At 30.1% G+C, this 15,137-nt stretch overlaps 1 long non-coding RNA gene across 1 annotated transcript in view; it reads right to left on the minus strand.

Annotated features, from left to right (window-relative positions):
* LOC108562960 overlaps positions 1–13,178 on the minus strand; it is a 42,208-nt gene extending 29,030 nt beyond the window's left edge. Inside the window, exon 1 of the long non-coding RNA XR_001891071.1 lies at positions 12,398–13,178. This is a non-coding gene — a long non-coding RNA (uncharacterized LOC108562960). The remainder of the gene's footprint in view (positions 1–12,397) is intronic.
* Between the last annotated feature and the right edge of the window lie 1,959 nt (positions 13,179–15,137).

Consider the following 15,137-nt stretch of genomic DNA (forward strand, 5'->3'; position numbering starts at 1 on the left):
TATCTATCTGTTTGTTTTTATTAATTGTATAAAATTGTTTTAATTGTAACTTAAAATGTGACTATTAATTTACTGAATCAATAAAAATATACAATATAATTTGATAAAATGTAATTAAGTTGAGTAGTATTTTCAATTAGAAAATGAGAAACAGTTTTGGTATTAATTAATCTTAATAAAGTTCAGTTTGCGGATGCGTTCAAAAAGCGGTGAGGCAACAACAACAAGTTAAAGGTGTATACATTAATATGCTGTTTACGTTAAATCGGCGATAATTAATTAACAATAAAGATTGTTTTCTCGTGATAAATCGAATACCGTTTTAAACTCGAAAACGTAATTATAACATTGGATATGGCTTTATAAGCGTATCGGGACTGCCCGATCTGAATAATGTGTGCAATTAAACGAATTGTCGTTGCGGTGTAATTATGTAACTCGAGGGCATGAATTGTCGACCGCGACAAAACGCGTTCAAGAATTCACAAAGAGAAATAAAAAAGAAACGACACTCTTTCATCCTGACCGAAAGAAACACGTTTCGTGTGCAGAAAATTTATTTTTGACCAAAGAAAAACTGAAAAATATATATATATATCGACGGTTTATTTAACACGATACAATGTTAAAAATAGATCGCCCACGTCGTACCACATATTTATTTATAATCAATTTTCGTACACTTTCCATGGAATTAATTGTTTGCATTTGCGCTGAAAAGAATGAAAAAAAAAACGTGTAAATTGTTTAATATTCATCGATAAAATTGGTTGCGTAATAAAGACACGCTCGTTTCTTATTTATGTTTCATTCATTTCGTCGTGTCTTGCCTTTTCAATGGCCGTGGATTAATTATTTTAATGTTTTTTATTGAATTATTCAATAAATGCAGATTTGATCTGAACAAATTATTTATACTTACACGTTTTTACTTCAATTACATTTTGATTTAAATTCTATATTTGTAAAGTTTAGTTTTGATTATATTTTGAAAAGAAAATGATACTTTTAAATAATCTTATTTATAGAATATGAATGTAAAATCTTTAGACTAATTTAGGAGTTGGAGAACTATTTTACCCCAAAATATATTCATTTTCGCCGGAATTAATTACCCCATTATGATGGGTGGAGGAATTCTAATATTTTTTAATGGATACATAGAATATCAAATTGATGAACGGTCCCATTGCCCCCACCAATTTAATTTTAACCTATTTGGGGTAATTTTCCCCGTTTTTCAACCATTAAACTAGAATAAATCTGAATGAAGTTCAGTTTGTTTGTACATCCAGATATTGTCCTCATTTTCCCCACGATTTTAATTTTACTCCCATTTGGGGTAATTTACCTCGGTTCGTCTACGCATGGTCTAATTAGTTAGGAAATAAATTAAGAAGTATGAGATACAAAATCTTTTATAAATATATGTGAAATTCTAATATTGATGAACGTTCCCATTACCCGCAAGAATTCACTTTTACCCCATGAGAAGGGGTAAATTCTAATAGTTGTGGATGAAGTATTACCTCAAAATATATTCATGTACATCCAGATATTTGTTTATGTATAAATATAATTTTAATTGCTGAACGTCCTCATTGTCCCCAAGATTTCAATTTTATTCCCATTCGGGGTAATTAACCTCGGTTCGTCTACCCATGGTTTAAATAATTATAGAATATAGTAAAGAAGTATGAGATACAAATATTACAAGAACTTTTACAAGTATATGTGAAATTCTAATATTGATGAACGTTCCCATTACCCGCATGAGTTCACTTTTACCATATTTGGGGTAATTTTTCCAGTTTTGCCAACCATTAAATCAGAATTAATCTGAATATAGGTCAATTTGCGGATGAGAACAAAATGTGGCGAGGTATAACCTCAAAATATACTCATGTACGCTGGATATTTACCCCATGCCGAGGGGTAAATTCCAATATTTGTTCATGTATAAATATAATTTTAATTGCTGAATAACCTAATTGTCCCCAAGATTTGAATTTTACTTCCATTTGGGGTAATTTACCACGGTAATTAGTTATGAAATAAGTTAAGAAGTATGAGATACAAATATTACAAGATCTTTTACAAATATATGTGAAATTCTAATATTGATGAACGTTCCCATTACCCACATGAATTCACTTTTACCATATTTGGGATAATTTTCCCAGTTTTGCCAACCATTAAATCAGAATTAATCTGAATGATGTTCAGTTTGCGGATGAGAACAAACTGTCGCGAGGTATAACCTCAAAATATACTCATGTACACTGGATATTTACCCCATGCCGAGGGGTAAATTCCAATATTTGTTCATGTATAAATATAATTTTAATTGTTGAACGTCCTCATTGTCACCAAGATTTCAATTTTACTCCAATTTGGGGTAATTTACCTCGGTTCGTCCACCCATGGTCTAATTAGTTAGAAGATAAGTTAAGATACAAATATTACAAGATCTATTTGTTATCAAACTAATTTAGTTACTATTCACATAGGAAAGATACTAAATATAGATAATAAGATTTGTGATTTATTTAATCTGAATAATGAGAGGCAACAAATTGGATTTTCTAAATACATTAAAAATAGACTAATGTTATTTTATCCTTCTTATATGTTAATGTGATACAGAAAAGTATTCTACTTTTTGTACGATAAAACAGGAACATTAAGAGGATATGAAGAGTCACAGAACATATGATTTCATAATAAAATTATGTAGGACAAAGACATTAAGTCTAGTAAAAGCTTTTGCTTAGACACATTTTTTTGTAATATTTAGTTGAGTAACTTAATCTTAAACGTAGACGAAGATATTTGTATCAATGAAAACAGGCTTTGATTGAAACATATCTATCGAACCAAATGTTTAAAGTTTGGGTAACCAAAGATTGAAGACTGTTGAAAATCGTAATTTGGTTCATAATTTTGTAAGGAATAGATAATAAGTTTTGTACCAACTTCACCCGATACCTCGTATAGTACGGATTCACTGTAGTACGGTTTGAAAGCTTCAAATCACACCAAATTTTAATGGCTTCTATTTATACAGTCAAGTCTCGATGTATGTGGTTTATTTTTGTATATATTTAGATCCTCGATTAGTTCTCTTCAAATAATCCGTAATATTCAAGAAATTATCCAACAATTTTTTCTAGTTATAAATGTCGACTAACAGTAAAACTTTATAGGTATAAATGGAAAAAGTGTTTCATATTTACCTAAGAATGTATTTTTATGAAAAAAAAAATACATTTGAAATAATATGAAAAAAAAAACTGTGGAAAGAAATGACATTAAGTAAATTAACCAAAAAAAAACTTGCCAATTAATGAATTGTGAATTTAATTATAAAAATAAGATTATATCAAAATCCGTAATTGGATTGTAAAATAATTAACTGAAATACATAATATTAATAAGCAATACCGACAATAAATTTTAATTGATAATTATATAAATTTCTATAATTATTACAAACACAAATCAAAATTTAAATACTATCGTTATACATGATAATCAATGGTGTTGTGTGCATTGTTGCAGGTGCAGATACAGATCGAAGGACAAACTGCGGCATTCCCCATTCAAGATATTTCTCGTGCAATACTGAGTGAAGTATGTTATATACATTCTAGTCTCGGGGCGAATTGTTCTAACGCCGATTACAATCGGAAATGGAAATATCCTGCCTTATTCTCAGGAATCAGTGGAATCAATTTGCAATTTAATTGGAAAACTTCGGTACGGATTGCTTGGAATCAAGTACAAAACGGAATTTCGAAAAAATAATTAGACGATTCTTGCATCGAATCGAAGCTTTAGTTTTTTTATTGAGAAATCGATCATCAAGTCGCTGATAGGAATAACAAAGTCGTTGCAGAATACATACTAATATTTATAGTTTTACAGTAGAATAGTTTTAGTTTTATCGATGTAAATGTGAATAAACTATTTTATGTATTCGATTAAATTTTATTTTACTCGTTTATACATTATTTTTGTTTTGTTTTTGGTTGAATACGTAAACACATTTTTATTTGTTGATGTACAAAAACTGTAAAAAAAACAATTTAATACAAATTGTCATAAAAGAAGCGTTACCATTTTAGATAAACGTCATTTTTATTGTATTGAAGTTATGTCATTTTTCATTTGATATTATTATTGTTTATACTGTCTAATTTTATATTGTAACTAAATATGAGACTTTAATAGTTAGTTGTAGTGAAAAAAAATTAGATAAATTTTATTCACAATTGATAAATAATACAAAATAATATCGACAATTTCAGTGGCAGAAATAAAAAATATACATTTGACTTTTTATTTTGACGTTATTTTTATTCTATTGAGGTTATGTCAAATTTTATTTGATATTAATATAGTTTATGCTGTCTAATTTTATGCTGTAACTAAATATGAAGTTTTAATAATAAGTTATAGTGAAAAGAAACATGTATCAAAATCGATTTTCTGTTATGTCAGAGAATACAAAATAGTGAAAAAAAATCGGTTTATCAACAAATCAATCCATCATTATCAATAATAAACATGAAAAATATCCATACTCAAACATGGTTACATTGCATTTAGAACAAAATGTCATAAAAGAAACGTTACCATTTTGTTATACTGTCATTTTTAAGCATTGAGGTTATGTCAATTTTCATTTGACAGTTGTATACTATGTAGTTTGCAATTTTATTATAGTACTAAAATTGATGCTTCAGCAGTAAGTTATGTAATAATATGGAAGGAAATAGTACTTAATGAAAAATTTTCATGTAAGTATCATTATAAAACCTCTGTATCCTTATAAAACTAGATCATACATCTATAACCAAAGGCACTGCTGTTGACGGATACATTGAAACTGATCATTAGTGAAAGGAATAAATTTCGCGACCTGCCTCAAGCATGTGCAAATAGTATTCGTAGAAGGCATTTGGATTCGATGTGGGTGTGACATAAATATTGAAATTTAATATGTAACAGTGTTTCAAATATTGGCCAATGTCAGCTGCTATGCTATAGTATATCTGCACTATACACATTATTTCTATCAGACATCAGCTTTTAGAGTCAAATGTCAATATCAAATAATGCAACTGTCATTTGACATTACTTATTAGGTTATGAGTACCAACTTAAATACATTTATGTCATTTTTTGACACTTCCTTATGCAATCAAATGTATGTTTCTTTACGAATACTGCATGGTATAATAATGTTATATAAATATGAAAGATATATCCAGTAGTTTTAAAGTTTTTCATTTGTTGGGTTGTTAAAGTTACTATCAACAAGATTTATAGCTAAACCATTTGAGTGGCACTCAAGAGTATTTTGGTATCTACTACTGTTTCTTACAATATCTTCCTGTAGTGCTTCTATTTGGAGATCCTCGTCTTCAAATTATCAATAACAGTATCAATAATTCTTAGACTAATCTTACTATTATATTAAACAAACCTCAAATTTAAGTTAGCTTTGAAAATAGTTAAAATTTAGTTCGTCTATACAAAAAGAAAGTATAAAATATATTTTATTAAATACTTTACAAAAGACTATGAAAAATTATAAAACAAAATAGAAGCAATGATGTCACGTTTTTACGTATCCGAAAAGGTACACCTTCCTCCAAAAATAGATTCCGTACGTTTGTAACATAATCCGTAAATAGATTATCCACAATTTATTTATGAATGGGACAATTATAACAATACAAAAAACACGCATGTATTAATACGAAATCTATTTACAATATTACGGTTAGTTTCTTTCTGTTACGTCTGTATGTTTTTTTTGTTGTTGAAGTCGATTTACTTCTTTTTTTTCTTCTCACCATCGTTTATTTATTAATAGGTATCGAATTTGAACGAGTTGCCAGCGGTTTGGTCGAATTTATTTTGGATTGTTCGAGCGATAATACAAGGTTAAGAAGTACATTTTTCATATATTCAAGTGAACATTCGAACAGAAGTCTTATTTGTTTAAAGGAGAAAGACATTGCTGACATGCAAGTGATTAATTTGCTTTCTTAAGCTAAAATAAATACACATTTTGGTATTTATATTATTGTTAGAATTGATTGATATTTTCCAAAATAAAATCTAGAATTAAACTATGTGGAATTTCTATAATAACTATGCTATTATCACCCATCCAATAATATACATTGCTTGACTTTGAAAACTAATTATTTTGTAAAGAATCATCAATATTTTCTATACGTAACTAGAATTACTTCAACTATAGACGCTGTTTAACTTTCATGACCTGTCAAATACTGAATACACTGAATACAAATTAATGCAAAACGCCATCTATTGTTCAAAATAAAGAATTAATAATTTTTGTTTATAAATATTCTTTATACATAAGTATTTAATAACACAAACTAATTTGAATAATTTGCTTCGATATATCTAAAAAAACTAGAATTAGTTTAAAATATATACTATTATCACCCGTTCAACTATACACGCTGTTTAACTTTCATGAGCTGTCAAATATTGAATACACCAGTTATGTCATCTCTCGATCGAAATGAAGATTTAATAATGATTAAAAACAATCGTACAGCTTTTCTATTCATGATTGTTAAATTACACTACATAATACCAACGATTTGAGTATACATTTCAAAATTAACCAATTGCTATGATTACAGTAATCATCCTCAATAGACTGAAATGAATTGTAACATCTAAGATGAACGTATAAAAATTACAGAAATATTTTTACTCTGAACAAAATCAACGACTTTTTTCAATTATTTTTTTTCTTCTTTAATTATATAATTCAAATTCCCAACTGCTTTGATATTTACAATTTGCATAAACTAAATATAAATTGATACAACCGATTATAATCGAGATATTTCGCTTCAAGGCAAAACAAAAAAATATGTTGTCTATAATAAATTATTCCCAAATTGATAGAAACCGTTACTTGAATAATGGTTTACAATTTGCAGTCCGTGTTTAAAATTTCGCAGCAATAAATTCATCATTACCAAACGTTACGACTTTCTCGTGCATAATGAAACCAAATGTGAAATTACACTTTGCACAAAATAGTATATATTAAGTTTCAATAACCTTTCGTGACTCATCACGTTCCAAACATTCATTCGCAAAGTGTGAACACTTTTTAACCATAAACAGACGTTCAACATGAAAGCTAAAAATATTGTAAAAAAAAAAGTAATTCTGAACATTCGTATAACAATCATCAATATATTTGTTTATAGTTGTATTTTGACCCATTTTTGTTATAATATAAAATTTGAACCTGTTCCTAGTTTTGACACAAGGTGACAGCTGTCATTTCGCTACCCATTAAAAATTTAACGCCACCCAATTTTGGGTCATTCTCTATAATTCTAGCAACATTTGTTAGCCTTTTTTCTAAGCTACCAAACATATTTGTTTGTAGTTATACAACCAACAGTTTTTGACACACAGGGACAGCTGTCATTTCGCGACCCATTAAAAATGTAACGTCATCAAATTTTGGGTCATTCTCTATAATTCTAGCAACGTTTTTTAGTCTTTTTGCCAAGCAACCCAGCATATTTTTTTGTAGTTCTACAGCCAATAGTTACTTTGACACACGGTGACAGCTGTCATTTCGCGACCCATTAAAAATTTAACGCCATCCAATTTTGAGTCATTCTCTATAATTCTAGCAACATTTGTTAGCCTTTTTGCCAAGCAACCCAACATAATTATTTGTAGTTATATTGCCAACGGTTTTTGACACACGGTGACAGCTGTCATTTCGCTACCCATTAAAAATTTAACGCCAACCAATTTTGGGTCATTCTCTATAATTCTAGCAACGTTTTTTAGTCTTTTTGTCAAGCAACCCAGCATATTTGTTTGTAGTTCTACAGCCAATAGTTACTTTGACACACGGTGACAGCTGTCATTTCGCGACCCATTAAAAATTTAACGCCATCCAATTTTGGATCATTCTCTATAATTCTAACAATGTTTTCTTAGCCTTTTTGCCGAGCAACCCAACATATTTGTTTGTACTGCTAACAGTTTTTCACCAGTTCCTCACTTTGCCAGATGGTGACAGCTATCATTTCACTACCTATTAAAAATGAACGCAACCCAATCCATAAGTTGAGAAACGCTGCTATATACTATATGGAATGAAGGTGAGAATAGTTCTAAAATAATACCATTTATTTATTTAACAAACGTAAGAACAAATTGTGAATATGCATTGTTTTAACAATATTTTAAGTCTCTTTCTGTGATTCTCCTTCCTATTTCGCACAATGAAATGAATACGGTTATGCAACATGGGCCAAGTACAAACAATATCAATGGAAACGCAATTAAATTTTTGAATAATATACATAAATTAATTAAAATAATTAAACGTAAAACATAATGACGAGACTATGGAATGCGGTTGCAATTTGCGGTTTCATCCGTTTGTTATTTATTATTCACAATGGAATGAAAATCTATTGATTCTGATGTTTATTGCGAGTAATTAAATATAAAACATTTATCAATGACACAATACAAAAATTTTACAATGAAATTAATCGTATTTTTCAATAATTGTTCAATTAGTTCAATACTTCTGACCAATAAAAATGTTTAAAAAATATTTTTTTGTACTATTTTTTTTTAGAATTTACTTTTATGTTTGTTCAATTAAACTTTATTGTTTTGAAATTTTCGAACCAGATTATAATTAATCCGGACTAGCCGCACTATGCGAGGTTTATTATTTTTGTAAATATTAATGCGAATAATTAAATTTAAAACGTTCGAAGCAAATTACAAAAATTATTACAATTTGCTTAATGGTAGTTAAAGTTCATTTAATAGTAATTTTTGTGAGTGTTTATGGAAAGATTAGGGTTGATCGTTTTTCTGCGGTTGATTACGAAACCCATTAAGTTTTTTTACTCTGTTGGCGCTTTACTGATATAACTGTGTGTTGGCCTTCGCCTTTTAAATTCATATTTCTGCGACCTCGGCGTTTTCAATTTAGAGGAAAGCCAAGAGGAATGTGTATGTTCATTGACAAAACTTAAGCAGAAAAAATAAATAAACGTGCAGGCGAAAAGTAACGTTTCTTCTTTGCTTTTACGTAATATTGCTTTCATCTAATAAGTATGTAATAAATATATTTATCAAGTGAATGTTTTCAGTTAGATAATATTTATGTGATATTTACTTTGGATAAAATATATTAATTTAATTAGGATAATTTAACCTTTCACTATCTATAAATTATGATCGTATATTTTTGAATACAAATTACCAGAACGTTTACATCATTGATTCATAAATCCTCTAAGAAGACTTCCACCTATCAATAATTCAATTATAAATCAATCAGTTAAGCTTATTTTCAACTTTTTTATGTAAAACTTCTATACAAATGTATATGTATGTATATGAAGATTTACTTTGTTTTCTCTCACTTTTGCTCTTAATTTCATGATATTAATTTATTTATTAGGATTTTATAGTTTAGAATCTTGTGAAATAACTGCACTTTTCTCAATTCGCATCACAAAATTTACATATAAACTGATCATAGATAAACTTGGACGTCAAAGGATTTAGTAAAACGTACATAAATGTTGATATGAAAACTAAAAATGCATAGTTTTTAGCAATTAAAACTTTCTTATTTTATAATCAATTTTTTTTCCCAATTTATATATATTCTTGCTATTAAATTAAATTCATTTATAACGATCTTATGAAAAACTATATAAAATCTTACATATTTTGCATCTTTTACTTTATTTACATTCTACTTAAGCTATGAATTTAGTGTTTCTAAAATATAATGTACATGAAATATCAGAAAATTCAAAATATTGATATATAAACTATGTAAACTAATTGTATATTAAATAAACCTGAAGTTGGAAATTAATATTCCCTGAGGATATTAAAATTAAGTGCACTATTGGGTAAACTTTAGTAAATTACACACATTTTGAGGTAAATGCGCAGAATGTTCATGAGATTGTACAAAGCTGAAACGGCATTTATTTTGATAAAATATTGACTTTATTATGTACTTTCGAAAACCCCTAAACCGAGCAAACAATTGTATTCCGTATAAAATACAATTCTCGAGTTTATCCAGTTTCCTTCGCAAGAAGATAAATCCGTCGTGAGAAGACGATGCGGAATTTATTAGAGCGAAAAATAAATCAATACGTTCCCGGTCTGCTTTCCTTTTCGTTTTGTATCTCCTATAAATCGTTGCATAGCAATAACTCGGCTTCGATCAGTCCGGATAATTCAATTAGAAAGTTTCAAAACGTACTAAATTCTATACAAATTAGTATAGAAAATTATTTTTTCTTTATAAATAGATTAGTCCGGTTTCTAATAGTCAGGCGAAACTGAATATCCGCACTATACAAGGTTTGCTGTTTTTGTAAAAACATATTACTTTTTTTCAAATGTAAATATATTTACTTTATCGATAATAGTGTAATTAATACTATTCTGTTTATATCCAAGAATAAGTATACTTCTTACCTATAACTATCATTAATGTTACATATGTGAAGTATAAATGGAAAAGCTTGTATGTATTCATCATTTTGTTTAGAATCAAATGCTTTTGATGGTTACAATCAAATTGAATCAGTATTTGTTTACTCTCAAGTTTCATCAAAGTTAAGCAAGTATTGTATATGCAACTATTATTGGATGTAACAGGAATTAGCCATTTGCTGCATGTAGTTTAAATAGGCTACTTGTTCGAGATACTCTTGTAAATTCAATTTAAATCCAGTTAAGTCTACGGTGATTAATGAGTGTTTCTCCTTTATTAGGAAAGGAATAAGTTTTCCTACAAAGATCGAGCCAATTAAAACTAATTATTCCGTATTTATCATGTACTTCAATAAATCAAACGAAGTACTTACAAAATAAGGAATTATATTATTATTTTCATATAAACTTCGAGGACGATTAAGCCCTACCCACGATATCGTAGGCGGCAGTTCGAATCCTGGTCAAGCCAGACCCTTTGTGAGCCCTATCGGTGCTTGCAGCCATCGTTCATCATAGATGGACAGTGAAATGAACGAGATTTAGCTTATGGACATTCTGTCAAGTCGATGGACAATGTTAAGGATAGCAGCAGATTCACAGTCAAAGGAAATTTGTGGAATCACAGAGCATCAATATACTACTGAAGTAATCAAATCATCATAATGGTAACCATCCACCGGGAAAGATTATCCATATAATATCACGCGATGTTAAATTTACTCAATGTTTACAGATTCTGAATAAAATTATACGACATAAAAAAAATATACTTCAAATTTTTTAACAATAATCTTCCAAAATGTTTAAATTATGATATTTGATGTAACTTTTAATACTGAAAACTTAAATTATGATGAAATTCTCTTGAAAACACATTAAATCTATTCTAATGTACAATTAATGAAAAAAATACATTGAGAATAATCCAATAATTCAAAGATTTAGTCAATTTAAATTAATTATTCGATATTTTATCAAATAAATATGTTTAAATCATTGTTGTTAAAATTTAATATAACTACGAAACTCTTAAGTCTAGTGGAAAGTTAAATTAAGGTGAAATTTCATTGTATAATAATAATTATGTACATTGTGCAGTGGGTAAATAAGAAGATTATGATGGTTTCGGTGTTGCAAATGGAGTTTCACACATTATCTTCGTCTCGATTTCGATTTCTCTTCTCTCCTTTGTAATGGAAATTGGAAAAGGGGGCACAGGTACAAATTATATACCTCCATCAAATACGAGGATCGCGTGCCGAGATTTGAATTACAGAACATACAGAGAACAACCTCGACGTCTGAAAATTCGCTGGTGTGTGTAGTGCGTGCGTGTGTGTGTGTGAGAGTGGCTGAGCGTGTATATATACACATGTTTGAATGTGTGCGTGTGAGTATGTATGTGTGAAACCCACACGCAACCGTGGGACCCATAAAAGGGCACACAGAAACCACCCGCCCACCAAAACAAAAACAAATCAACAAAAACAAAATGGGTTAATTTAGCACACACTGCAGCACATCCATGAAAATGTACCAGAACTGCGTGCAGCATCCGTCCAATCTTGCCGTTTAGGAAGAGAGGAGGATGAAGACGGTGCGTGCAGATGCGGTAGCAGGTAAAGAAAGTAAAAATAAAAAGGTAGAAAAGAAGAAAGAGAAAAACGCACACACTGAAACACACAGGAGTGAGTATTTTTAGCGTACAGATGATGATGTGCAAATGAAACGGAGAGTACAGAAGAGAAACGTGCGAGAAAGAGAGGCAAACTAAAATCTTATTATAGGTAAAAAAATCACATTGGTCTCTCACCTATTTCAAATATTCGATAATCCACATAAAAAAAATATATATCTTTTTTTTTATTTTGTTATTTCCTCGTCTTCCCGAGAAAATCACTTTGTTAAATCCTATTTGTTATATACTTCTTTTTTTTTTTACTTGTTTGTTTGTTTGTTTTGTTGTGTCACAGCGTAAGGAACGTCGGTATTTTTTTTTAATGCTATTCGTCTTTCTCTATTGGTATTTCAGCTTCCATTCAAGAATTTCTTTGATGATTCGTTTCGTGAAATATCGAAGGAACTTCTTCTGTTATAGCTGTTTCATCATCACTGGAACTGAGGCCCGAAACGTTAGAACGCGCGACGACCCGCATACCAAAATTGTATCGTCGAGCGTGTGGTGTTCGTGTGTGATGTGATGATGATGATGCCTTCCACTTCTAGTAAAACGATTGCAACTACGGACGGTGGCTGATCCGAAACGGAATCAGGATGATGATGTTGTTGTTGTTGATGATGATTCTTTGTTTCCTCTTCCTTCCTTTTTAATTTTGGTCGCGCGACTCCACTCTATTTTTGGTTTACTCCTCTCTTTGGGTGAAAAAGGCAAAAAATCGGGGAAAATAAAAATAAATAAACAAGTGCGACGAGTCTCGAGACTCGAAGGAGGAAAGGTCTTCGGCTGGCTGCGTCGGTGCACACCGCGGATGGCGCGCAGCGTCAAATTGTCGATAGCGGACTACTGCCTTTTCTCTATCCTCCGGCTTTCCAAGCAGCGCCGACAGAACCCGTTCGGGTTCGATAGAATCGCGCACCGAACATCCAAAATAGAGGAAAACGGGGATTCCTCGAGGTTTGCAGAGGGAGCCGCTGATCGGTTGCATCGTAACAGCTTTGAAGCTACCTACCAGAACAAAAACCAATAGAATTACTGTATCCCCCAAAAGATAGCACCACAAGCTTAACATCATCTGGTAGCACTCTTGCGTGGTATTACCACACCTATTGAAACCAGTGGCGGCTCGTCTTAAAAGCTGTCATACCAGATGACTGGGTTTTGAAAATTTCAAACTGTTTTGAATGAAAAACCATTCATCTTACCGAAATATTGACTCCATGGAAATTAGTAGTATAACAACCGTAATTATTCAATAAATAATTGTATAAAGTCAACAAAATCCTCTATATTTTAATAATTTTCTTAATCATATAAGTAAAAATAAATTAGAAGAAAGTTTTGTAAAGTTAATTTGTTTTATTTATCATCGTTATATTGGACAGTGGAACCTCGCTTAACGAATCCGTTTTGCGGATTTTTACTCGTATAGTGAAACATATTCAAAAATACACATACACAAGTTTAAAAAATGATATAGAAGGCGCGCAATCCGGGACTTCTCTTCTCATCGTCACTCGTTATGCGAAACGTCGCTCATTAAGCGAGTCATTTTTCTTACAATTAATATTGCTCGTTAAGCCAAATGCTCGTTATGTGAGGTGCTCGTGAGGTTCCACTGTATTTATTTTGTATCTTTGTAAAATTGTCTGAGCTCTATGACAATTATATTGTATATTTTCTCATATGTTATATAGTGTGGTTTCGTATTATATTTAAAATATTACCAAATGTATATTTTTCTAAATAGCAGTTGGTACACCTGACATACTATGTTTATCTGAATTTGTTATGTAATTTCAATGAATTTGTACAAATTTTATTCTTTGTATACTGACAAGTATGTTTGGTTGCCTCTATTTATCTTACATTACTTATTAAGTAGATGCAGCATTAAATATTTTTATGTTTATGACTTAGAAAGGCCTCCATTTGATTGAATGGAATTGAGTCGTATTCACATTTTATATTTATTTATTTATATACAAATGATTTCATATAAATTATTAAAAAAAACTAATAATATGAAAATATCGTTGGGTTTTTCAGTATTTTTATTAGAATTTTACAAATAACTAAAATAAACATTATAAATAAAAGTATTCAATAAATAATTTCTAAAATTTACATTCAAATTAATCTATTGAAAAAGAAATAGAAATGTACTTGTAAATACATTATTTATTTCCTCATAATTATATTACAAAATCAAAGATTATAACTTTTGGGGACCAGGGCCGTATTAAGTTTGTCGTTGTCTCTAGACACAAGTTAAGTAAATGAAGGGAGATACAGTCGACTATCGACATCTTAGCAACTAAACAAGAAAATATGTTTAGGTACTAGTTAAAAAATTATGACATGGGAAGCGTAAAAATACATTATTTCGGGGTTCTTTGATTGGAACATGCCTAAATTCGCCTATGTAAAAAGTAATATATAAATATCGGTGGCAATTGCAAGCCCGACAACCGAAATCCCGTCTATCGAAATCCCGAGTGTATCGAAATCCCGGCTGGCTCAAAATCCCGACTATATCCAAATCCCGATTATATCGAAATCCCGACAGTGTCTTTTATTATTATAAATTTCTACAATAACATTATAGTCAGGATTTTGATTATTGGGATTTTGACATAGTCGGGATTTTAATACAGCTGGGATTTTGAACGTCGGGATTTCGATATACTCGGGATTTCGAACGTTGAGATTTCAATAGACGGTTTTCGGTTGTCGGGCTTGCGATATAGACCCATAAATATGTGTAAATGCGAATCAAAGATTAGTAATTATTGTTAATTTTAATAATTAACACTTAATATTATCTAATTACTGTAACGTGGTAAAATCGACAACGCTGCAAGTGCGCTCCACG

Source organism: Nicrophorus vespilloides, unplaced genomic scaffold, assembly GCF_001412225.1.
Source record: "Nicrophorus vespilloides isolate i.1.1-1 unplaced genomic scaffold, Nicve_v1.0, whole genome shotgun sequence".
In the NCBI taxonomy this organism is placed as follows: Eukaryota; Metazoa; Arthropoda; class Insecta; order Coleoptera; family Silphidae; genus Nicrophorus; species Nicrophorus vespilloides.